Raw genomic sequence first — 25,701 nt, 5'->3', positions numbered from 1 at the left:
TCTTCTCACAAGCAGCACAGACAAAGTGCAAAAAGCACCTGACTCCTTTGGAACATGATCTTGCAATTTATGAGCTGTGTGTTGACTTTTCTTCTTGGCTACAATTTCCTTCTCTATAAAATGGTGAGTTTTAAAATTGGCATTTTTATACACCCATAATGAACTTGCAGAGAAAGAAATTAAGAAAGCAATAACATCCATGATACCCCCCCAAAAAAAATAGTAAAATACCTAGTAATGAACTTATCGGAGGAAATGAATGCCTCTACCTTAGAATAACAAAAGTCTGATGAAATAAATGAAAGAGAATACAAAAAAAAAATAGAAAGACCTCCCATGATCATGCATTGAAAGAATCACTATTATTAAAATGTCTACACTACCCAAATCAAAATCCAGTCTCCACAGCATACCAAAGGCACTCCTCATGGAGCTACAAAGGACAATTCCAAAATTTACGTGACACCACAAAAGTTTCAAATGGTCCAAGAAATTCTAAGCAAAAAGAAAATCTGGAGGTATCTCAATACCTGAGCTTGAAACACATTGCAATATTGTGTGCAGGAATGAGCAGCAACAGTGAATCCACTGTTACATGTACAGTGAGGCACCCATAGGAATGTGGGGGGCAACAGCTGTGACAGCCCAAACAACAGGCACTGGTGTAACCCAGGGAACAGAATGGAAGACCCTAGCATAAACCCACACGCCCGCAGCCAAGGTGCAAAGAACCCCATGGAGAAAGACAGTGTCATCAACCGAGCAGGGAAAATCGGAGAACTTCACGCAGAAGGATGGAACTAGACCCTTCACCCCCAAGCACAGCACTCAACTCAAACTGGATCAAAGGTCAACCCTGAAACTAGGAAACTGCCAGAAGAAAACGCAGGAGGCACACTACAAGACACTGGTGCAGAAAAGGATATTTTAGGTAACATCCTGAAAGCACAGGAAACTAAGAAAAATAGACAAAGAGGATGGGGCTCTGTGCCCCGGATGGAGGGGGATTCCTGGGGAGAGGCAGCAGGACCAAGGCTTCAGAGGGGCAGACAGAAGCAGGACTGGAGAGGAGGGAGGAAGGCGGAGATGCAAAGAAAGCAGGGTCCTCAGGGCTCTCCCCCCTCCTCCTCCTGCTCCCTCCTCCTCCCTCTTTCTTCTTCTTCCTCCTCCCTCCTCTTCCTCCCCCCTCCTCCTCCTCCCCCTCCTCCTCCCCCTCCCTCCTGCTCCCTCCTCCTCCCTCTTTCTTCTTCTTCCTCCTCCCTCCTCCTCCTCCTCCTCCTGCTTCTTCCCCCTCCTCCCCCTCCTCCTCCCCCTCCCTCCCGCTCCCTCTTCCCTCCTCCCTAAGACCCTGACAGCCACACCTGCACCACACCCCTCATGTCTGCTGCAGACTGGACAAGACCTCCTGCTTCAGAGGGGAGGACCGTCACCTTGCAGCCCTCCCAGGTGGCAGCAGGGGGTGGGGCTTGTTTCCTCATCGGGACCTCCCAGAGGGCACCTGCAGGCCCCGCGGCAGGCCAGCCTGTGTACTGGAGCCACGAGGCACACTGATTCTCTATTCCATTTGTCACAAAGGCCACGGCAAAAATGGAGGAGGATGGCAGACCCACAGGACCAAGGGGAGGAAAGACTGCGGGGCAGCCGGGCCAGGCGGGCAGGGGGAGCCTCCCACCTTCCCAGGCCCATCCACTGCCCAGGCCCAGGATGGTCCCGCCCCGTCTTCAGGCCCCGTGCCAAGGGCCATCCTGCGATTTCAGGAAGTGTCAAACGAGGTGTCAAAGGGTGATGTTGGCAGCTGGTGAAGTGCAGGGCTGTTTTTGCTTCTGGTTCTGACGCTGTGTGACTGTGGCCCAGGCCCTTGTCCTGCCTGGACCCCAGGAAGACTGGCACGTGGGAAGTCCTCTGGCCTCAGGTGCGCCACGCGACAGGATCGAGTCCCTGGGCTTCTGTCCTGGGTTCGGTCACTTTTCTGAGCTCACACATGGCAACACCAAAGGCTGGGGAGGGCTTGGAGCAGCAGGAAGTCGGGTTCACTGCCGGCAAGAGTGCAAATGGCTCCACCTCTGCCCAAGGTGGGTGGCGGGCTCCTCCCCAGGCCACGCTTCCACGCGACCTCACTCCCCGCGACTTACCAAGTGACCTGAAGATTCACGTCCACACAGACGTGAGGTGACGCAGGGATGTTACAGCAGTTTTATTTATAGTTGCCCAAACTGTGGGGCACCAAGCTGTCCTGCAGCAGGTGAGGGATGAACAAGCTGGTTCACCTCCTAGAAGAACGTCATTCAGCAGAGAGGAGGAGTGAGCTGTCCAACCACAAAGGGATGCGGAGTAGTCTTTCTTTTCCCCCTTCTTGTACCAGGGATTGAACCCAGGGGTGCTTAATCACTGAACCACATCCCCAGCCTTTTTTTAATGTTTTCTTTAGAGACAGGGTCTTGGAATCTTAAATGCATATTATAAAATGAAAGGGGCCATTTTGAAAGTGCTACTTACTGTGACTCAAACTATGTGACATTCTGGAAAGGGAAGACGGTGACCGTGTAAAGATCAGCAGTCGCCCGGGCCTTGTGGGGAGGAAGGGAGGGGCTCCAAGGAGAGCACAGAAGGTTTTGAGAGTTACGAAACTACTCTAAATGATTCTGTATTGACAGAGACAGGCGTTGTCAATCAGCAGAACTATACAGCAGGAAGAATAAACCCAGTGTAAACTGGACTTTAGTTAGCGACCTTGTATCACTGTGCATTCATCAGCGGTAAGAAGCGAGCCACCCTAGCAAGGTGCTGATGGGGAGACCACCGGAGGCGGGGGACCCACACACAGGAACTTGCTGTATGGTCTGCTCACTCTTCCCATCAACCTAAAATCGCTGTAAATGTAGCATGTTGTGTAAATGAATGCAATGTGTCGTATTTAAAAAAACAAAGAAAAAAACACTCGATATTCTTAAAGGATCCTGAAAAGAGGCATTTTACCCAACGCAGCACAGTTTCATGATCAAACACAACAAATTCAGAGTAGAAGGGTCCTTTATCAAGCCAATGAGGGCAATTTATAGAAAACCCACCTATAACATCCAACCTAATCATGGAAGACTGGAAGATTTCAATAAGATAAGGTTATACAATTGCCTGTTCTGTTTATCTTATTAGAAATCTTACCCAGAAAAATTAGGGAAGAAAAATCAAGTAAGTTTAGAAAGAAAAAAATGAAATTGTCTCTAATCACAGATGACATGTTCTTATGTAGAGAAAACTTAAAGAATCCACAAAACACTATTAGTGCTAATAGCTTACCAAAACTTTAGGTCAAAGATCTATACACAAAAAATAGCTGCATATTTATACACTGGGAATGAAAAATTCAATAACAAAACTCAGAAAAGTTTACTCACACTTACATCACAAAGAATAGCACACCAACAATGAGCCGTCTGAAGAGCAGACTTGGAAAACAATTCCATTTATCGTAGCGTCGAAAAGAGTAAAATGTCAGAGGACACCAGGCCATGCGAGTCAAAACTGTAATGAGATAGCACCTCACCCTGTGAGAATGACCACGACCAGAAAAATAAAAATAAAAAATAAAAAAATGACAGATGCTGGTGACGTGTGAAGAAAAAGGCACTCTCATACATTGTTGGTGGGAATGTAAATTAGCATGACCCTTATGGAGAAAAAGGATCCACCAATCAATCCAGTTGTTCACTTCTGAGTCAACCCAGAGGAAGTGAGGCAAGCATACCAAAGAGACCCCTGCACACCTGTGGGTATCGCAGCACTATCCACATAGCTGACATGGACTCAACCCAGGTGCCCACTGATGGGAGGATGGATAAATACAAAGTGGTGTGTACACTGTGGGATATTATTCAGTCATTAAAAATGAAATCCTGTCATTGCAGCCAAGTGGATGGAACTGGAGGACATTGTATGAAATGAAATCACCCAGATACAGAGAGACTAATACCATGAATTAGAAAAAGTGTTATTAAGGTATTGATACCATTTAGTGATCTGCAGATTCAATGCAATCCCTGTTAAAAATCAGTTGCAATTTCTGCAGAAATAGACCTTAAAATTCATCTGAAACATTAAGAGACCCTGAATCACCAAAACAACCTTGTAAAAGAGGAACAAGTGGGAGACCCCACACTTCCTGAGCTCAGAACTTACTACAGTGACCATCCCTGTGTTACGGCATAATGACAGGCTCGTAGACCAGTTGGGTGCAACCAGGGCTCAGAAATATGCCCCCATGTATGTGACCCAGTGATCTCTGACAAGGGGTCAGGACCACTCAAGAGGAAAAGGGATATTTTCAACAGCAGTGATGGAAGATGCTTCCTGGTATTGGAGGTGGTGATTTGTTGGACATGACACCAAGAGCACAGGTCACAAGGGTACGAAGGAATCGGACTGACTGAGATCCACAGCTCATGTGGCCCCAGGGTCCATCAGATGAGGGGAAGGCAGCTCCAGCCACCAGAGCATATATAAAGAACTCCTACCACTCAACAACAAAAACCCAAACAGACCTCTCTAAAAAAGGCAAAAGAATTTCAGTACGTTTCTTCAAAAAAGATAGACAAATGGCCACCAAGTCTGTGAAAGAATGTTCAATGCCACTAGTCATCAGAAAATGCAAACTGAAACCACTGTAAGACGGCACCTCACACCATCTGCGACAGGGTTCAGAAATATGCCCCCATGTATGTGACCCAGTGACCTCTGACAAGGGGTCAGGACTACTCAAGAGGAAAAGGGACATTTTCAACAGCAGGATCACTGTCATGCACACACACACACACACACACACACACACACACACACAAATAACACAACTGGTCAGGACACAGGGAAAACTGGAAGACTTGGGCACTGTTAGTGGGAATGCAAGATAACACAGCTTCTGTGGGACACAGTATGGCAGGAGGTTCCTCAGAACATTAAAGACAGATGTCTCCAACAATTCTAGATATACACCCCAAAGGATCAAGGCAGCATCTTTACGAGATATTAGCACACTTATTTTCAGAGCAACATTGTTCACAATAGTGAAGAGGTAGAAGCAACTCAAGTGTCCACTGACAGATGACGGGGTGAACAAAATGCAGTATTACTCAGCCTTAAAAAAGGGAAAACATCCTGCTATGCACAGTGGTGCATATCTGATTCCAACCACTCTGGAAGTTGAGACCAGAGGATCACAGGTTCAAGGTCAGCCTGGGCAACTTAGCAAGACCCTGTCTCAGAATAAAAAATAAAAAGAACCAATCTCACAAAAGAGGTGAAAGACCTCTACAATGAGAACTACTAAAGAAAGAAATTAAAGAAACCCTTAGAAGATGGAAAGATCTCTCATGTTCTTGGATAGGCAGAATTAATATTGTCAAAATGGCCATACTACCAAAAGTGCTATACAGATTCAATGCAATTCCAATTAAAATCCCAATGACGTACCTTACAGAAATAGAGCAAGCAATTATGAAATTCATCTGGAAGAATAAGAAACCCAGAATAGCTAAAGCAATCCTTAGCAGAAAGAGTAAAGCAGGGGGTATCGCAATATCAGATCTTCAACTCTACTACAAAGCAATAGTAACAAAAACGGCATGGTATTGGTACCAAAATAGACAGGTAGATCAATGTTACAGAATAGGGGACATGGACACACACCTAAATAAATATAATTTTCTCATACTAGACAAAGGGGCCAAAAATATGCAATGGAGAAAAGATAGCCTCTTCAACAAATGGTACTGTGAAAACTAGAAAACCATATGCAACAGAATGAAATTAAACCCCTACTCTCACCCTGCACAAAACTCAACTCACAATGGATCAAGGACCTTGAAATCAGACCAGAGACCCTGCATCTTATAGAAGAAAAAGTAAGTCCAAATCTCAACAAGTCAGCTTAGGATCAGATTTCCTTAACAGGACTCCCATAGCACACGAAATAAAAGCAAGAATCAACAACTGGGATAGATTCAAACTAAATAGCTTTCTCTCAGCAAAGGAAACTATCAGCAATGTGAAGAGAGAGCCTACAGAGTGGGAGAATATCTTTGCCACTCATACTTCAGATAGAGCACTAATTTCCAGAATCTATAAAGAACTCAAAAAACTCTACACCAAGAATACAAATAACCCAATAAACAAATGAGCTAAGGAAATGAAGACACTTCACAGAAGAAGATGTACAAGCAATCAACAGATATATGAAAAAATGTTCACCATCTCTAGTAATAAGAGAAATGCAAATCAAAACTACCCTAAGATTCCATCTCACCCCAATTAGAATGGCGATTATCAAGAACACAAGCAACAATAGTTGTTGGCGAGGATGTGGGGAGAAAGGTACACTCATACATTGCTGGTGGGGTTGCAAATTAGTGCAGCCACTCTGGAAAGCTTGGAATGGAACCACCATTTGACCCAGCTATCCCACTCCTTGGCCTATACCCAAAGGACTTAAAATCAGCATACTACAGAGATACAGCCACATCAATGTTCATGGCTGCTCAACTCACCATAGCCAGATTATGGAACCAACCTAGATGTCCTTCAGTTGATGAATGGATAAAGAAACTGTGGCATATATATATATACAATGGAATATTACTCCACCATAAAGAATGATAAAATTATGGCATTTGCAGGCAAATGGATGAAACTGGAGAATATCATGCTAAGTGAGATAAATCAATCTCAAAAAACCAAAGGACGAATGATCTCACTAATAAGTGGATGATGACACATAATGGGGGGTGGGAGGGGTTAGCGTTAGGGTTAGGGTTAGGTTTAGGGTTAGGATTAAGGAGGGAGGCAAGAATGGAGGAAGGAGGGACTGTATAGTGGGAAAAGAGGGGTGAGAGGGGTGGGGGGAAGAAAAAAAATAACAGAATGAATCCAACAACATTATCGTATGTAAATTTATGATTACACAAATGGTATGCCTTTACTCCATGTACAAACAGAGAAACAACATGTATCCCATTTGTTTACAATAAAAAAATAAATAAATAAAATAAAAAATAAATAAAAAGAACTGGGGATGCAGCTCAGTGGTAAAGTGCCCCTAGGTTCAATCCCAGTACCAAATAAAAAGCAAGTCACAAAAATGTGTTCTCTTTCCACTGTCAGCCACCATGAGTAGTGCCCAGCATACGATCAGGTGACCTTCCATACAGTCAAGTGATTTTTAACAAAGCCACCAAGTTTATTCAATAAGGAAAGAATATGCCTTTTCAACACTGATGCTGGTATTACTGAACAGCCACATTATAAAACATGGATTTGGATCCATAACTCAGACTATGCAACAAGCCAGTCACAAGGCACCACACACTGTCGTTCCATTCATACAAAATTTCCAGAAAAGGAAAATCTAGAGACAGAAAATAAAGGAGTGGTTGCCAGAGTTGGGAAATAGGGCTGGGGCCTGACAGTTAAGTGGCACAGGGTTTGTTTTGAGAAGAACAGAAACATCCTAAAAGTGATCTTGATGATGTTTGCACAGCTCTGCCAATATACAAAACTTGTTGCACCATATATGAGTTGTATATGGAATTTACTCAGTTGTATCTTTATTGAATTGTAACTCAAAAGAGCTATCACAGAGTAGGATTTATACCAATGAAGCAACAGAACAACACCTACGCTCAGGACATCCTGTCAGGCACTGGAGATTCTGTCTCCATGATAGCTCATTTTTTGTGTGCCTGTCTTTCTCCAGAATAGTCACACTTACTACACGAACCTGGTCGGGTGTGTCTGTGTGTGTAAACGTGAACACTAACCGCAGTCTTCCAAGGTAGGTAAGCATGGTCGTCATTTTCAACTACAGCTAGGCCCAGACGTGAAGGACATCAACCAAACACAAATAACAGGGAGGTGCAGAAGAGACGCTGGACCTGCCAGAGAGGAACCAGCAGCTGGAGGGCGAAGAACACGTGGGACCTTCTCAGCACCTGAGCAGGAGGGGGCACAGGTAGGGGAAGGACCGTCCCGCCCCAGGGCAGTGTGCTCGAGCTGTTCTGTCACAGGCTATGGTAAGAGAGGTCCGAGGTGCTGAGTCTCTGGAGAGAAATCACAGTGTGTCCAGGTTGGCCCTCCAAGAGGCAGATCCGGGGGCCAAGTAGGGTCATCCCTGGTTCCACCCACACAGCCTTGGACTGTGCAGATGTGAGCAACCTGCCTGGCACTCAGCTGCCACCTCAGCCCAGCACACAGGCCCGCATCCCGCCAAGTTACCATGCTGGGACTTGTGGTCTGCTGCATCATTATCACGATCAGCACTGAGTACAACCCACAGCGAGCTGAGCCTGAAACAAGATTCACATTAGACAGAACATCTTCTAGTCAATAAGGATACTGCAGGGGTTTTCACTGTGACCAACTTAAACAGAGGTTACAGTGTGTTCTGATACATACAACTGAAATAGAAGTTTCACAAAATAATACTTAGCTCCATTTGAAATGCAACCTGATATTGTGTTTGTGTGTTGGTGTTTCCTATCCTGAGTGACAGAAAGCTCAGCAGGAGAGACCATTGAGGTCCGGCCCTCCTCATTCACACCCCAGCTCTGCTCTGTGACTGTGACCAGGTTATGCAAGAGCTCTGGGCCTCCCTGGCCCTTCTGTGAAGCGGGAATAACAAGAGCGTGTCCCCAAGGGTCATGGTGAAGATTAAGAGAAAATCCGTGGAAGGCACGCAGGCCCAGCCTGAGAGTGAGGACGTCACACGTTAGCTGCAGCAATGGTCCTCCCCATCCTCAAAGATGGTCAGGACCTGCATGCTGACCCCACAATGTGTCAGGACCAGCCAAGGAGAATCACTAGGCTGGTCTGAGTCCTCAGGAGCAGAGGAGGCCAGGGCAGTGCAGGAGGGGTGCAGCGCTGCGGTCAGCGTCAGAGACAGAGGCAGCAGGCTGCCCTTGGTCCCGCATCCCGCAGCCTCCCAGTTGCTGGCCCTCTGACTCACGACTGGTGTGCTCCCCAGGACCAATGCCACCTCTTGTGCTGACTGACAGGAGGTCACCAGAATAGGTGTCGCCCAGGTGAAGGACCACCTGCTCTACCACAGAGGAGAGGGGGATTGCTGATGGCAGGTGCCATGGTGGGATGTGGTTGGAGAGTGTCCCAAGGGCGACCCTGTTGGAAGCTTCGTCCTCAATGTGGCGGTGTGAGAGTTGGTGGGATCTTTAAGGCCTGGGGATGGGGAAGCTGGGAGTAGGACTCCTGTCTCCCGCCCCTGGGAAGGCTGGCTCACTGGGCAAACCACGTGGGTTCCAGCCCTGCCCCGATTTCTGTCATTTCCACATCCCTCCTCTACTGAGCCCCTGGTCACGGTCCTGTCCCTCCCTGCACCCCCTTTAAAACACCCAGCCAACCCCGCACAAAAGAAGTCGAGCGCAGCTCGGCCTCAGCCTTCCCTGTCACAGAGGAAGGACCGGTGAGATTCTGTGGGGACAACCTTAGTGTCCAGCTCTGCCCACCAGACAGCCCGCCCCCTGAGAATCAGCCCCACCAAGGAAATGCTGAGGCCCCGGCTCTCGCATCTACAGGGCTCAGCCCTCCCAGGAATGGATCAGCCTAGGGGCACAAGGTGCAGACCCAGGGTGTGACCGGAGGAGTCAGGAGGGCGACAGGTGCGTGGGGGGCAGCCTGCCTGGAAAATCTCCCAGACTTGCCTAGTGGAGCCACCTGAGGGAGGAAAAGGAGCCGTCCAGCACCTGCCGGCCGCCCACCTCGGTCCAGAACCAGCAGGAGGGGCCCGCTGGCCCCAGACCCCGCCCACGGCCGGCAGGATGCCGCTTCTACTGTAAAAGAGCTGGTCAGATTGCAGAACCCGGAGGAGAGCAGAGTTCTGAGGCCCGAGGGAGGAGATCCTGAGAAAAAGCAGGGCGAGAGCGGGGCGGCTGCGGATGGCGGCCCAGGCTGCAGGCTGCGGGGTTGCAGGGCTGCGGGCTGCGGGGCTGAGGGGCTGCGGGGCTGCGGGACTGCGGGGCTGCGGGAGCTGACGGCGTCGCATCCCGCGCTGCGCCCTCACCTCCCACTGCAGCGGGAGCCCTGGATGAGAAGCTGCGTCCAAGTCTGAGGAAACGTCTGGCTGCTCTGCTGACTTTCCACGATGTCCTCCATGTGGGGAGATGTGCTGATGGTGTGCGGAGCGGAGGCTCACCCGTGCTTCGCTGTAGGAAGGGTCTGCTGATGTCAGGCCGGGGAAGGGGCCGCACCCAGCGGGCCTGGGTCTGGGCATCACACAGGGGCACTTCCATGACCTCTACGAAGGGCCAGGGGCAGCATCCGCTCCATGTTTTCCTCCTCAGGGAGAGAGGCCGGGAGGTCGGAGGACCCAGAGTGCTGAGGGAAGGCCAGGTGGGAGGCCCGTCTGTGCCCAGCACACCAGGCAAGGGCCTGTTGACGGGATGGTCGCAGTCCAGACAGATCAGCCCTCCCTGGCTCGGCAGGGGGCCGCCCTTCCCCTCTTGCCACTAGCAATTCCCACGTGGGGATTTTTTCAAAGATGGGACCTTCTAGGAGCAGGGAGAGGGAGGACATATCAGGACTCACAGGAAGGCTGGGCGGGGCAGGAGGGAGCGTGGGGTGGAGAAGGGGGACAGGAGCGGCCCCTCAAGCCAACCTGGCTCGGGGCCTGGAGTATGGACCTCCGTCCCTGGAAATGCTCCTCTATCTTCCCAGGTTTGGTTTTAATGCCTGGAAGTGGGGTAACTCCTGCCTGCCTCCACTCCTCCACTCAGGGCCAAGAGGACTGTCCTCCGTCCCCCACACAGAGGGGTGCTGTGAGGAAGATTCCGAGCTGTTCATCACATCAGCCTCCAGAGCCCCACACCCTGGACATCACAGCTGACTGTGTGGACCACCCTCCAGACATTTGCTGGCACTCTAGATGGTGTGAAGAAAGGCGTCTCCCTCAGGCTCGGACTCAACTCTCTGTGTGGTCTTGGAACAACCATGGGTCCTCTCTGGACCTCGGACTCCTCATCTATAAACTGAAATGGTTGTCCCAGTTACTCCAACAACTCTTTCAATTCCAGCTGCCTGGGGATGGTGTGCACAAGTTCTGAACTCAATTAGAGATCTCCAGGGATAAGAATGCACAGTTCTTCATTTTAAGGGGCTGGCAGCTTAACCAGAGACATAATGCATGAGATTATAATGGTAGATACAGGTGCAGACCAATAGAAGGGCCAACTCGAGAGTGAGCCCCACCATGGACCATGGACTTCGGGCAATAGCCACAGGCCAGAGCAGGCTCATCACCTGGGATGGAAGTGCCACTGTGGGGTGCTGAGAGAGGGAGGGGGCTCAGCCTGTGCAGGGCAGAGGGGATATGGGAATTCTTTCTATCTTCTTCCCCATTTTTCCATTCACCTAAAACTGCTCGAACAATAAAGGAAAGACTTTAATTTAAAAAGTCATCACACCATAGGAAGCTCAATTCCTTGTATTTGTCTCAAAACTCCCAAATCTCATCAGAAGGGGAAAGTCTGATGTCCTGAGTTCAGTGGTCAGATTCTCAGCTAAGCTCTCCAAGGCTGCCCTGGTGATACAGGTTGACCAAATCCCTTGAATTCGTCTTTCCAAACCCTAACCACCCCATCTTCGGGCTCATCTTCCAGAGCCTGCTTGCTAACAGATCCATTCCTCACTCTTCGCCCATTCCAAAGGGGCTGCCCCCAAAGCTGCATCTCCCAGGATCCTTTGCCCACTCTTCCAACCGGGTCTGGCCAATGGGAAAGTGGGTGCCACATGAGAAGTCAGAGCCCATCCCCTCCCGACTACCCCATCCAGCTGTGCCTCCAGCTGTGGCTACATCGCCAACATCTCCAACAGGCTTCTGCTTCACTAATCCCTCCAACCATAGAAATAATCTAGAGCTAATACAAGACATCATGTCCCCCTACAAATTTCAGAATGGGTCTCTGAAAAATCACTGAAATTTCCTTGCAGAGCCACATAGACATGAAGGCACCCTTTTAAAGAACACGAACACCAGTTCAGAGCCTCCAGGACCTCGGAGATGTGAAGGAGAAGAAGTAGGACTCAAAATCAAGGTCCCTGACTCCACACCACCAACCCCCAGGCCACACTGTGCCACCCACGCCCACCCCACTCCAGCACTTTTTGGGTCCCCAGAACATTCTACGGCAGCCCAACGCGTGACCCACCTTGGCGTAAACCTCAGGCTTCGGTGGCGAGCCTAAGAACACAGCCGATTTCCCCAGCCCCCGCCAGCCCCCAATTGCTGTACTGGGGGAGCGGATCACAGCGAATGCCGAGGGCAGGCGGAGGAGCAGATTAACAGCATCTCTGTATGTGTATAGTGGGCTCCTGTGGAAATAAGGAGCCCAGCGCACAGAAATCCACCTTCAGGAGTTCCTGGCCACAGCCTGTGATCAGCGGCTTCCTCACTGGAGGTGTGAGTGAGGACGGGGAGGAGGGCACACGTGGGTGGGGCTGCCCTTCACACCCACCACCTGGAGAGGGACACACACACACACACACACACGCACACACACTCAGACACAGCCCAGGAAACCCAGCCTCCTCCTAGGGCAGCCTCTCAACGGGGCGTTTTCTGCACGTCTCCCACAAGCCGTGAGGCGGGCTCAAAGCGACTTTAACAAACAATACCCTGAGAACCTACCGAAGACCCCCACTGAGCTGGGGTCCTCCTCAGTCTGGCCTCCCTCTCACACCCCCTGCTCCCTGGTGCCAGGCCTGTACCCGAGGGTCCCCGGGATGCTGGCGGTGGCTGGACCATCCAGCTCGGCTCCGTCACCCTACTTTGCTCCTCGAAGCTGAGTGTTTCCCTGCCTCACCACCATGGTGGGCCCTGGTACCCACTCCAACAGCAGCCGGGCCAGAAACCCGGAGGTCGCCTGAAGCTCCTCCTCAGGTGGCCACAGCCCTCTGGCCTCTTGACCCTGCTGCTCGAGCCGAGCCCGTGGCCTTCTGGGGCTGAGGTTCAGGCCTTCATGACTGAGGGCTCCGTTGCAGCCCCACAGGCCCGTCCGTGTGCCCGGCTCCTCCTCCAGGCTTTCTGCTCTGCCCTGGGGCCTCGCCCCCCGCCCCACTCTGCACCTCCTCTCTGCCCCCGTTCCCCACAGGATTCCCTGTTCAGAGGCGCAGCAAGACCCTCGGGCCGCCTGGCCATTGCTTTTGAGCCAGGCACGGGGGAGAGGGTGTCAGCGTGACCCTCGGGCTGCCAGCCCGGAGCTCAGAGCCCAGCGCCCACAGTGAACACCCCAGAAGGCGACAGCTACGCGCACCTGTCCCGAGAAGGGGCCGGACCGGAGGGGCGTCCACAGCCAGAGCCCCGAGAGGTCCCGCCAGCGGCCCGTGCCCCACGCTGGCGTGCCTGCGGCAGAAGCTGCCCACCTCCCCTCCCACCGAACCGGTGTGGGAGCCATCGGATCTGCTCTCCCAACGCTCCGAAGTGGAGCTGCCTGTGCCCGACCCGAGGGACTTTGGGTTTTCCATCCTTCTTCCTTTCTTTTTCCTGAGCGCTATCGTTCAACACAGTAACCGTAGCCAGTAACGGATGTCTGCAAATCACTGGAAGAGACTTTAAATGCTCTCACCACAAAAATGATGGGTGATGAGGTGATGGACCTGCCGATTGGCTGAGCTTCATCATCCCACAGATCTGCACATGCCGAAGCACCGTGTCACGCTCCAGGGACTTTCCCAGGGGCACCCACCTGTCCCTGTGGACCTCTGGACTGGGGGTTTCCAGGAGGGCGGGGCTGGCGCGGGCGCAGCAGGGGAGCCGGGAGGTGGCACACGGAGGCTCGCGGGGCCAGGACCTGAGCACCTGGCAGGTGGCTGCATCACCCTGAGGACGTCAGGGTCCCTGAGCTGCGTATGCAGAGCAGCCAGAGGCCTCCACCGCGAGCCCCGTGCAGCTGTGTGCGAGCTGGAGGGGCAGCTAACAAGGCGGTGCCATGAGACCCTGGTGCAGTGTCCCCTGCCCACGGCCTTGGGACACCAGGAGAACAATGGCGAGCCGATGAGAAGCTCCTGAAGTGATTGATCTACAACAAGCACAGGCTGCACACGTCACTCACACACAGGATGAGCTGGTGCAGGTGTTTCTCCTTAGGCTCTGCAGACTGGTCCATGCCTCCACCCCAGCCAGCAGTGAAGACCGGGCAGGCAAAGAGGCTGAGTGGAGACTAAGTTGGAAGCTGAGCTGAGGAGGCTGAGCTGAGGAGGCTGAATGGAGCAGCCTGGGTGGATGGGGGAGGACAGAGGAGCCTCGGTGGAGGGAGCTGAGTACTAGAGCCCAGGTGATGAAGGCTGAGCTGAGGAGGCCAAGGCAGGAGTCCGGGGAAGCAGGCAGAATGGAAGAGTGCATACTTGCTGAGGTCAGGCTTCCATTTGCTCCCTCCGGGGACTGAGCATCAGCACCTGCCCATGAGTGGTACTTCCCTTCTGGGGCTCAGAGTGCTCAGGAGACAACCGAGCCATGGGGCCTGGCATTAGGTTACATTTCTGACTTTGCTCAGGTCCGAGGTCTCCGGTGCCACCATGGGGGGGGGGCAGCACCCCAGCACTGCCTGCGAATGCAGTACAGGTCACCTGGCCGCTGGAGACAGAGTGTGCAAAGACCAGTACCCAGTGTGGTTACAGAGGGGACTGACGCAAAAGGGTGGTTTGCAATTGAAATGGATGTTTCAGTATGGAGATGTTTGGGCAAAACTAGAACAGAAGACTTGCAAAGAGGCCAGCCAGCTGGACCCAGGAGGGCACGTTTAGGAGTGTTAAATCTTGTCATCCTTGAATAAGAGCCGAACACGCACAGCTGCATATATGCACATCACGCCCTCGAGAGCAACAGAGGGTGACTGGACACACGGGGGGTCAGTCCCTCAAATCACCACGAAGGGCACTGCGGTGGATGACAGCGGGTTTCCAAAGCAAAGGCTGACAGCAAAGTCCTAAGCAACCAAGTTCAGCCCTCCTCTCCAACATCTGTACACACATGTAAGAAATGGTTGCATTTTGTTGCAAATTAGAACCACCCTAAGATTTCATCCAACTCCAATTAGAATGGCTACATCAAGAACACAAACAGGGCTGGGGATATAGCTCAGTTGGTAGAGCACAAAGCCCCGGGTTCAATCCCCAGCGCCTCCAAAGAAGGGGGGGAAAAAAAGAACACAAGCAATAATAAGTGTTGGCGTAGATGTGGGGGGAAAAGGCACGCTCATACATTGCTGGTGGAGTTGCAAATTGGCACAACCACTCTGTAAAGCAGTATGGAGATTCCTTAGAAAACTTGGAATGGACCCACCATTTGACCCAGATATCCCACTCCTTGGTTTATACCCAAAGGACTTAAAATCAGCATACTACAGTGATGCAGCCACACCAATGTTCATAGCTGCTCAGTTCACAATAGCTAGATTGTGGAACCAACTGAGATGACCTTCAATTGATGAATGGATAAAGAAACTGTGGTATATATACACAATGGAATATTACTCAGCCATAAAGAAGCATAAAATTATGGCATTTGCTGGTAAATGGATGAAATTGGAAAATATCATGCTAAGTGAAATAGGCCAAGCCCCCAAAAACCAAAAGCCAAATGTTTTCTCTGATAAATGTATGATGATATATAACAAGGGGGTGAGGGTTCTGGGGGGAAGAGAAGAATGAAGGAACTTTGGATACTATAGAGGAAAATGGGGTGGGAGGGGGTGGGGGACGGAAAGATAGTAGAATGAAATAGACAGTATTACCCTATGTATATGTATGATTATATGAATGGTGTGAATCTACATTGTGTACAATCATACAAATGAAAAGTTGTACCCCTTTTGTGTACAATGAATCAAAATGCAGTCTGTAAAATAAAAAAAATCTAATTAAAAAAAAAAAAGAAATAGTTGCATTTTGGATAATTGAGTCCCAAACTCATGCACTTAGATCCTGTTTGTACATTGACCTGAGTTAGGTAGTAGTGCACAGTAATCCATACGCTTCTGGCTGATGGGCAGGTCCTCCGAACACTCAGGGACATGAGGGATCTGGGCCAGTTCTTCCCTGTTCAGGACTGTCCCCAGAGTCACAGGACGCCTAGCATCCTTCTCCATGAACTGGCCGTGAAATGACACAAGGCGCGCCTCCACCCACAGAGACGGCGAGGATTTGCAAACCCGTCCGTCATCTCTAAACGCCCCAGGGGTGGAGCCCCTGCAGAGAACCACAGTCCCAGCGCAGGTGAGCTCAGCTCACGAGAAGACCAATGGTAAGCCGGGCCTGGAGGGACGAGGGACGTAACATCACAGAGCCACCGGGATGTGCCAACAGCTACAGAAGGGTGCCTCAAAGTGCCAGCTGCAGGGTCAGGTCATGCGGCAGCAGCCACTCCCAGAGGCCCTGTGGCCTCATGCACCACCGCTACTTCTCTGGGCCACATGTATTGTGGTCAAGGGGCTCGAGGTGAGCCTGGCCCGGCAGAGGCTTCACGTTGACGCTCAGCTCACGCTCGCGGCAGCAGACGGAGTGGGGCGGAGGCAGGGGCTGGCTCAGGAAAGTCACTGAAGACGTAGCCACACCTGGGGAAGCCATGGCCAGTGGGAAGGTAGGAAGTGAGAGACGCGAGTGAGGGACCACAAGATGCTCTCCTTGCCAGGGGACTCGGAGGAATAACTGGCCATAGCAGAGAAGAACGTGGAGGGGACGGCAAGGTAGCCAGGAGAATGAGACAGGGCTCGGCACAGACAGACTCCAGCCGGGGACGGGCCCAAGTCACACGCAGGTGCCGTGTGGAGGGGGTCTGCCCCCTGGCAGCCAGGCTCTACCCTCGGACCCGAGCCGCGGCTCCTTTGCCTGATGGCTCTGGGTCCCTGTGCAGTGGGGCTCAGCTCCGGGTGGCAGGACCCCAGCCCTCACACACTCCAGCCCTCTCTTCTTCAGATGAGGACTCTGAGGCTGAGGCAGGAGGCAGACCTTGGCTGGTCCAGGTGCCGACTTCCTCTCCTGTCCACTGCCCTCGTCCACTGCTGTCAGGGTCAGGAGACCCAGAGACCGCACTGCTGCCCACCTCCCGGTTCTGACAGGAATCGCCACGGGCTTGCTCTTGGATCCAGGCAGGGGCTGAGAGGCTGCGGGAAGGTCCCATGGCCCTTCCTGACTGTGCTCTTCCTGGTCATTGGTGTTGGACTGGGTCGAATGATGCTCTGATGAGTGCCGAGGCCTCGGGAACAGGTGGACCTGCTTCCTGCTCTGACGCCCCACGACGGCCAGCAGTACTTCACAGATTCTTTGCCGTCAGCCCGGCTCCGGGGTTGAAGTGACATGGAACCCTAACGCAGCTGCCTCAGTAACACGTGCAAGCAATCTTTGATGCTGTAGCTTCCGGTACCTTGGGACCACTTGTTACAGCAGCTCTGCCTAGCCTGTCCTGGGATGACCGGCTCATGGGACAGCATGGCCCTGTCTCTCGATTGCTGTCCACGCTGCTGTTTCACGGCCATGAAGGGTCACGCTAAGGCATCTGCCATATACAAAGGCAGAAGATGTGTTTCCGTCCTGGGAAACCTCAAGATGCAGGTCGCACCTGGAGTGGAAACCCTGGGAAGCAGGGGCGGGTCACAAGTGCAGAGCCGCCTTCGCCTCGTGTGGGAGGGCGCCTCAGCACCGAGGCCCACATCCCATCTCCTCCTAAAGAGGGGCAGGGAGGGAGGGGAGTGGGGCAGGGGCAAGCCGTTCCCAATCCCTGCCTCCTGGGCATGGGACATATCGCTTTCTCTCCCTGACAGCGTGTCGATGGACAGGCCAAGGGGGCGCGGGGAAGTGGGGTGTCAGGTGGTCCATCCAGTCTGAGATAGCCCACCACAACTCCCCACGGCCTGCGACCAAGACACCAGGGTCCCTTGGGGTCCCTGAGGCCTCTGCCGCACATTGATAAGGGACAGATGGCATTTGCATGTCATTCAAGGACAGACCTGTGTAATGCAAAGGTGGAGGAGGAAATAAGGACTCCACAAACAAGCTCGGCCCCTCTTTATGGCACCCATTTATGTGCCTGGACCCTGACCAACTCGTCAAAATGCCATAATTCCTGCACAAGGAAAGAGGTGCAGATGACCTGGGTCAGAGCGTGAGGAGCCAGGGAAGGGCGATGTCCAGGGCACAGTCAATCCCAGGGAGTGGCAGCGGCTGTGCAGCCCCGTTCTGGACCCTCCCAAGGGAAGCATGAGGGCCCACGGTTTTCCTACGGGGACCTGAGCATGAGTGCTCAGCGAGAGGCACCCAGAGGGCCCTGGGGTCGCTCAGCCTGACGAGTTCTGACTGTGGCCACCGCGCTCCTCGTTCAGGAGCCCTGCAGAGGCCTGGTGGCTCTGGCCCGTCCCTGGGAAGACCCACGAGATGCAGGACCACACTGTCTCTGAACGACCCACCTCCAGCAGCCTGGAGGGAAAGGGAAGAGGCAGGCGTGCGTGCGCAGAAGCCAGCCGAGCAAGAACACGCATCCCAGGCCCGAGCCCAGCTCAGGTCCCATCCAAGAGGGAGGGCAGGCTCCCAGAGGAGGGGGAGCAGAAGGACGAGGGTGTGGGGACAGCCAGGAGGCATGGTGTACAGCTGCTGGTCTGAGGAACAAGGCATCATGCACAGCATGGCAGAGGCTTAGAGAAGCCTCCTTCCAGGGCGACTGAGGACCACGGTTATGGTGCAGGAAGGTGGAATCGCACGAGCTTGACAGGGGGACCCAGACTGTGAGACGGGGTGGCCACTCAGGGATGTGAGTGGACAGGAGCGGGGCAGAGACCCCAGCAGTAGCCCGTCAGCACCTCAACGCCCTCCGCTTCCCAAGACCAGCCCGACAGGGCCAAGGCGAGCAGGGTGGGGTCGTGGACACAGGGAGGGTGGGGCGGGCCCCTTCCAGGTTGCGCCAGTGTCCTCCCTGCGCCTCTACTCTAATCCTTCCAGCTGGCCACCTGGGGGCCAGCCCACGCTGCTGCAGGAGGCCCTGTCCTACAAAGCCCTTCCATCCCCGCTTCGTACATGGAGATGCGAAGCAGAACGCAGTCGAGGCTCACCACGTGCTCACTCCTAGGTGGAGATGGGGAGTAGAACGCAGTCGAGGCTCACCACGTGCTCACTCCTAGGTGGAGATGGGGAGTAGAACGCAGTCGAGGCTCACCACGTGCTCACTCCTAGGTGGAGATGGGGAGTAGAACGCAGTCGAGGCTCACCACGTGCTCACTCCTAGGTGGAGATGGGGAGTAGAACGCAGTCAAGGCTCACCACGTGTGCTCACTCCTAGGTGGAGATGGGGAGTAGAAGGCAGTCAAGGCTCACCACGTGTGCTCAATTCTAGGTGGAGATGGGGAGTAGCACGCGGTGGAGGCTCACCAAGTGCTCACTCCTAGGTGGAGATGAGGAGTACAACGCAGGCAAGGCTCACCTCGTGTGCTCACTTCTAAGTGGAGATGGGGAGTAGAACGCAGTCGAGGCCCACAACGTGGACACTCCTAGATGGAGATATGGAGTAGAACGCAGTCGAGGCTCACCGCGTGGACAGAACTAGGTGCAGATGGGGAGTACGACGCAGTCGAGGGTTACCGCGTGCTCACTCCTAAGTGGAGATGGGGAATAGAACACAGTCGAGCTCACTGCGTGGACAATCCTGGGTGGAGATGGGGAGTAGAACGCAGTTGAGGATCACCACGTGCTCACTCCCAGGAGGAGATGGGGAGTAGAACGCAGTCGAGTCTCAACGCGTGCTCACTCCTAGGTGGAGATGGGGAGTAGAATGCAGTCGAGGCTCATCGCGTGGACACTCTTAGGTGGAGATGGGGAGTAGAACGCAGTCCAGGCTCACCACGTGGACACTCCTAGGTGGAGATGGGGAGTAGAACGCAGTCAAGGCTCACCACGTGCTCACCTGTAGGTGGAGATGGGGAGTAGAACACAGTCGAGGCTCACCGCGTGCTCACTCCTAGGTAGAGATGGGGAGTACAATGCAGTCGAGTCTCAACACGTGTGCTCACTACTAGGTGGAGCTGGGAGTAGAAAGCACTCGAGTCTCACGACGTGCTCACTCCTAGGTGGAGATGGGGAGTAGAACGTGGTCAAGGCTCTCCACGTGCTCACTCCTAGGTGGAGATGGGAAGTAGAACGCACTCGAGGCTCACCACGTGACACTCCTAGGTGGAGATTGGTACTAGAACACAGTCGAGGCTCTCCGCGTGCTCAGTGGTAGGTGGAATTGAGGAGTAGAACGCAGTCAAGGCTCACCACTCGTGCTCACTCCTAGGTGGATATGGGGAGTAGCACGCAGTGGAGGCTCACCATGTGCTCACTCCTACGTGGAGATGGAGAGTAGAACGCAGGCGAGGCTCACCACATGCTAACTCCTTGGTGGAAATGGGGAGTAGAACGCAGTCGAGGCTCACCACGCGTGCTCACTCCTAATTGAAGATGGGGAGTAGAACGCAGTCGAGGCTCAAGGCGTACTAATTCTTAGGTGGAGATGGGGAGTAGAATGCAGTCGAGGCTCACCACGTGCTCATTTATATGTGGAGATGGGGAGTAGAACGCAGTCAAGGCTTACCACGTGCTCACTCCTAGGAGGAGATGGGGAGTAGAATGCAGTCGAGGCTCACAAAGCGTGCTCACTCCTAGGTGGAGATGGGAGTAGAACGCACTCGAGGCTCAACACGTGTGCTCACTCCTAGGTGGAGATGGGGAGTAGAACACAGTCGTGGCTCACAACCTGCTCACTCCTAGGTGGAGATGGGGAGTAGAATGCAGTCGAGGCTCACCACGTGCTCACTCCTAGGTGGAGATGGGGAGTAGAATGCAGTCGAGGCTCACAAAGTGCCCACTCCTAGGTGGAGATGGGAGTAGAACGCAGTCGAGGCTCAACACGCGTGCTCACTCCTAGGTGGAGAAGGGGAGTACAATGCATTCGAGGCTCACCACGTGCTCATTTCTATGTGTAGATGGGGAGTAGAACGCAGTCGAGGTTCACCACGTGCTCACCTGTAGGTGGAGATGGGGATTAGAACACTGTCGAGGCTCACCGCGTACTCACTCCTAGGTGGAGATGGGGAGTAGAACGCAGTCGAGGCTCACCACGCGTACTCACTCCTGGGTGGAGATGGGGAGTAGAATGCAGTCGATGCTCACCACGTGCTCATTTCTATGTGTAGATGGGGAGTAGAACGCACTCGAGGCTCACCACGTGCTCACTCCGAGGAGAAGATTGGGAGTAGAATGCAGTCGAGTCTCACCACGCATGCTCACTCCTAGGTGGAGATGGGGAGTAAAACGAAGTCGAGGCTCACCGCGTGCTCACTCCTAGGTAGAGATGGGGAGTACAATGCAGTCAAGTCTCACCACGTGTGCTCACTCCTATGTGGATTGGAAGTAGAACGCACTCGAAGCCCACAACGTGCTCACTCCTAGGTGGAGATGGGGAGTAGAACATGGTCAAGGCTCTCCACGTGCTCACTCCTAGGTGGAGATGGGGAGTAGAACGCACTCGAGTCTCACCACGTGACACTCCTAGTTGGAGATTGGTAGTAGAAAACAGTCGAGGCTCACCGCGTACTCAGTGGTAGGTGGAATTAAGGAGTAGAACGCAGTTAAGGCTCACCACGTGCTCACTCCTAAGTGGAGATGGGGAGTAGAATGCAGTGGAGGCTCACCACGCGTGCTCACTCCTAGGTGGATATGGGGAGTAGCACGCAGTGGAGGCTCACCAGGTGCTAACTCCTAGGTGTAGATGGGGGGTAGAAAGCAGTGGAGGCTCACCACATGCTCACTCCTTGGTGGAAATGGGGAGTAGAACGCAGTCGAGGCTCACCACGCGTGCTCACTCCTAGGTGGAGATGGGGAGTAGAACGCCTTCGAGGCTCAACATGCGTGCTCACTCCTAGGTGGAGATAGGGAGAGGAACGCAGTCGAGGCTCAACACGCGTGCTCACTCCTTGTTGCAGATGGGGAGTAGAACACAGTCGAGGCTCACCACATACTCACTCCTAGGTGGAGATGGGGAATAGTACGCAGCCGGGGCTCACATCCTGCTCACTCCTAGGTGGAGATGTGGAGTAGAATGCAATCAAGGCTCACCACCTGCTCACTCCTAGGTGGAGATGGGGAGTAGAACGCAGTCAACACTCACCCTGTGTGTTCACTCCTAGGTGGAGATGGGGAGTAGAACGCAGTCGAGGCTCACCACGTGCTCACTTCTAGGTGGAGATGGGGAGTAGAATGCAGTCAAGGCTTACCTCGTGCTCACTCCTAGGTGGAGATGGGGAGTAGAACACAGTCGAGGCTCACCACGTGCTCACCTAGAGGTGGAGATGGGGATTAGTACGCAGTCGAGGCTCACCACGCGTGCTCACTCCTAGGAGGAGGTGGGTTGTAGAACACAGTCAAGGTCACCACGTGTGCTCACTCCTAGGTGGAGTTGAGGAGTAGAACGCAGTCGAGGCTCAGCACGTGCTCACTCCTAGGTGGAGATGGGAGTACAATGCAGTCGAGCCTCTCCACGTGTACTCACTCCTAGGTGCAGATGGGGAGTAGAATGCATTCGAGGCTCACCACGTGCACTCTCCCAGGTGCAGATGGGTAGTAGAACGAAGTCGAGGCTGACAGCGTTCTCAGTTGTAGGTGGAGATAAGGAGTAGAACACAGTCGAGACTCACTACGTGCTCACTCCTAGGTGGAGATGGGGAATAGAACGCAGTCGAGGCTCACCACGAGCTCAATCCTAGTTGGAGATGTGAGTAGAATGCAGTCGAGGCTTTCCACTCGTGCTCACTCCTAGGTGGAAATGGGGAGTAGAACGGAGTCGATGCTCACAACGCGTGCTCACTCATTGTTGGAGATGGGGAGTAGAACACACTCGAGGCTCACCACGCGTGCTCACTCGTAATTGAAAATGGGGAGTAGAACACAGTCGAGGATCACCACGTGCTCAATCCTAGTTGGAGATGGGAGTAGAATGCAGTCGACGCTCTCCATTCGTGTTCACTCCTAGGTGGAAATGGGGAGTAGAACGCAGTCGAGGCTCAGCACGCGTGCTCACTCCTATGTGGAGATGGGGAACAGAACACAGTCGAGGCTCACCACGCGTGCTCACTCCTAGGTGGATATGGGGCGTAGCACGCAGTGGAGGTTCACCATGTGCTCACTCCTAGGTGGAGATGGGGAGTAGAACGCAGTCGAGGCTCACCACATGCTCACTCCTAGGTGGAGATGGGTATTATAACCCAGTCGATGCTCACAACGCGTGCTCACTCCTAGGTGGAGATGGGGGTAGAACGCATTCGAGGCTCACCACGCGAGCTCACTCCTTGTTGGAGATGGGGAGTAGAACACAGTTGAGGCGCACCACGCGTGCTCACTCCTACTTGAAGATGGGGAGTAGAACACAGTCGAGGCTCACTACGTGTGCTCACTCCTAGGTAGAGATGAGGAGTAGAACGCGGTCGAGGTTCACCACCTGCTCACTCCTAGGTGGGGATCGGAGTAGAATGCAGTCGTGGCTCTCCACGTGTACTCACTCCTAGGTGGAGATGGGGAGTAGAATGCAGTCGAGGCTCACCACTTGCACTCTCCCAGGTGCAGATGGGTAGTAGAACGCAGTCGTGGCTGACCGCGTGCTCAGTTGTAGGTGGAGATAAGGAGTAGAACGCAGTCGAGGCTCACTACGTGCACACTCCTAGGTGGAGATGGGTATTAGAACGCAGTCGATGCTCACAACGCGTGCTCACTCCTAGTTGGAGATGGGAGTAGAACGTAGTCGAGGCTCACCACTCGTAGCTCATTCCATTGTGGAGATGGTGAGTAGAACGCAGTTGAGGCTCCCAACACGTGCTCACTCATTGTTGGAGATGGGGAGTAGAACGCAGTCGAGGCTCACCACGTGCTCACTCCTAGGTGGACATGGGGAGTAGAACACAGTCAAGGCTCACTACGTGCTCACTCCTAGGTGGAGATGGGAGTAGAATGCAGTCAAGGCTTGCCTCGTGCTCACTCCTAGGTGGAGATGGTGAGTAGAACACAGTCGAGGCTCACCACGTGCTAACTAGAGGTGGAGATGGGGATTAGAACGTAGTCGAGGCTCACCACGCGTGCTCACTCCTAGGAGGAGATGGGGTGTAGAACGCAGTCGAGGTCCCTACGTGTGCTCACTCCTAGGAGGAGATGGGGTGTAGAACACAGTCGAGGCTCAGCATGTGTACTCACTCCTAATTGAAGATGGGGAGTAGAACACAGTCGAGGCTCACCACGCGTGCTCACTCCTAGGAGGAGATGGGGTGTAGAACGCAGTCGAGGTCCCTACGTGTGCTCACTCCTAGGAGGAGATGGGGTGTAGAACACAGTCGAGGCTCAGCATGTGTACTCACTCCTAATTGAAGATGGGGAGTAGAACACAGTCGAGGCTCACCACGTGCTCACTCCTAGGTGTAGATGGGGAGTAGAACACAGTCGAGGCTGACCACGTGCTCAATCCTAGTTGGAAATGGGAGTAGAAAGCAGTCGAGGCTCACCACGCGTGCTCACTCCGATGTGGAGATGGGGAATACAACACAGTCGAGGCTCACCATGCGTTTTCACTCCTAGATGGATATGGGGAGTAGCATGCAGTGGAGGTTCACCACGTGCTCACTCCTAGGTGGAGATGGGGAGTAGAACACAGTCGAGGCTCACCACGCGTGCTCACTCCAAGGTGGACATGGGGAGTAGAACGCAGTCGAGGCTCACCACGCGTGCTCACTCCTTGTTGGAGATGGGGAGTAGAACGCAGTCGAGGCTCATCGCGTGGACACTCTTAGGTGAAGATGGGCAGTAGAACGCAGTCCAGGCTCACCGCGTGGACACTCCTAGGAGGAGATGGGGAGTAGAACGCAGTCAAGGCTCACCACCTGCTCACTCCTAGGTGGAGATGGGAGTAGAATGCCGTCAAGGCTCTCCACGTGTACTCACTCCTAGGTGGAGATGGGAGTAGAATGCAGTCGAGGTTCACCACGTGCACTCTCCCAGGTGCAGGTGGGTAGTAGAACGCAGTCGAGGCAGACCGCGTGCTCAGTTGTAGGTGGAGATATGGAGGAGAATGCAGTCAAGGGTCTCCACTTGTGCTCCCTCCTAGGTGGAAATGGTGACTAGAACGCAGTTGACGCTCACCATGCGTGCTCACTCCTTGTTGGATATGAGGAGTAGAACACAGTCGAGGCTCACCACGCGTGCTCACTCCTAATTGAAGATGGGGAGTAGAACACAGTCGAGGCTCACCACGTGCTCACTCCTAGGTGTAGGTGGGGAGTAGAACGCAGTCGAGGCTCACAACCGGCTCACTCCTAGGTGAGATGGGGAGTAGAATGCAGTTAAGGCTTACTTCGTGCTCACTCCTAGGTGGAGATGGGGAGTAGAACACAGTCGAGGCTCACCACGTGCTCACCTAGAGGTGGAGATGGGGATTAAAACGCAGTCGAGGCTGACAACGCGTGCTCACTCCTAGGAGGAGATGGGTTGTAGAACGCAGTCGAGGTCACCACGTGTGCTCACTCCTAGGTGGAGTTGAGTAGAACGCAGTCTAGGCTCAGCACGTGCTCACTCCTAGGTGGAGATGGGAGTAGAATGCCGTCAAGGCTCTCCACGTGTACTCACTCCTAGGTGGAGATGGGGAGTAGAATG

Source organism: Sciurus carolinensis, chromosome 6 (genome assembly GCF_902686445.1).
Source record: "Sciurus carolinensis chromosome 6, mSciCar1.2, whole genome shotgun sequence".
Classification (NCBI taxonomy): Eukaryota; Metazoa; Chordata; class Mammalia; order Rodentia; family Sciuridae; genus Sciurus; species Sciurus carolinensis.
Note: the sequence above shows the minus strand (reverse complement) of the source record.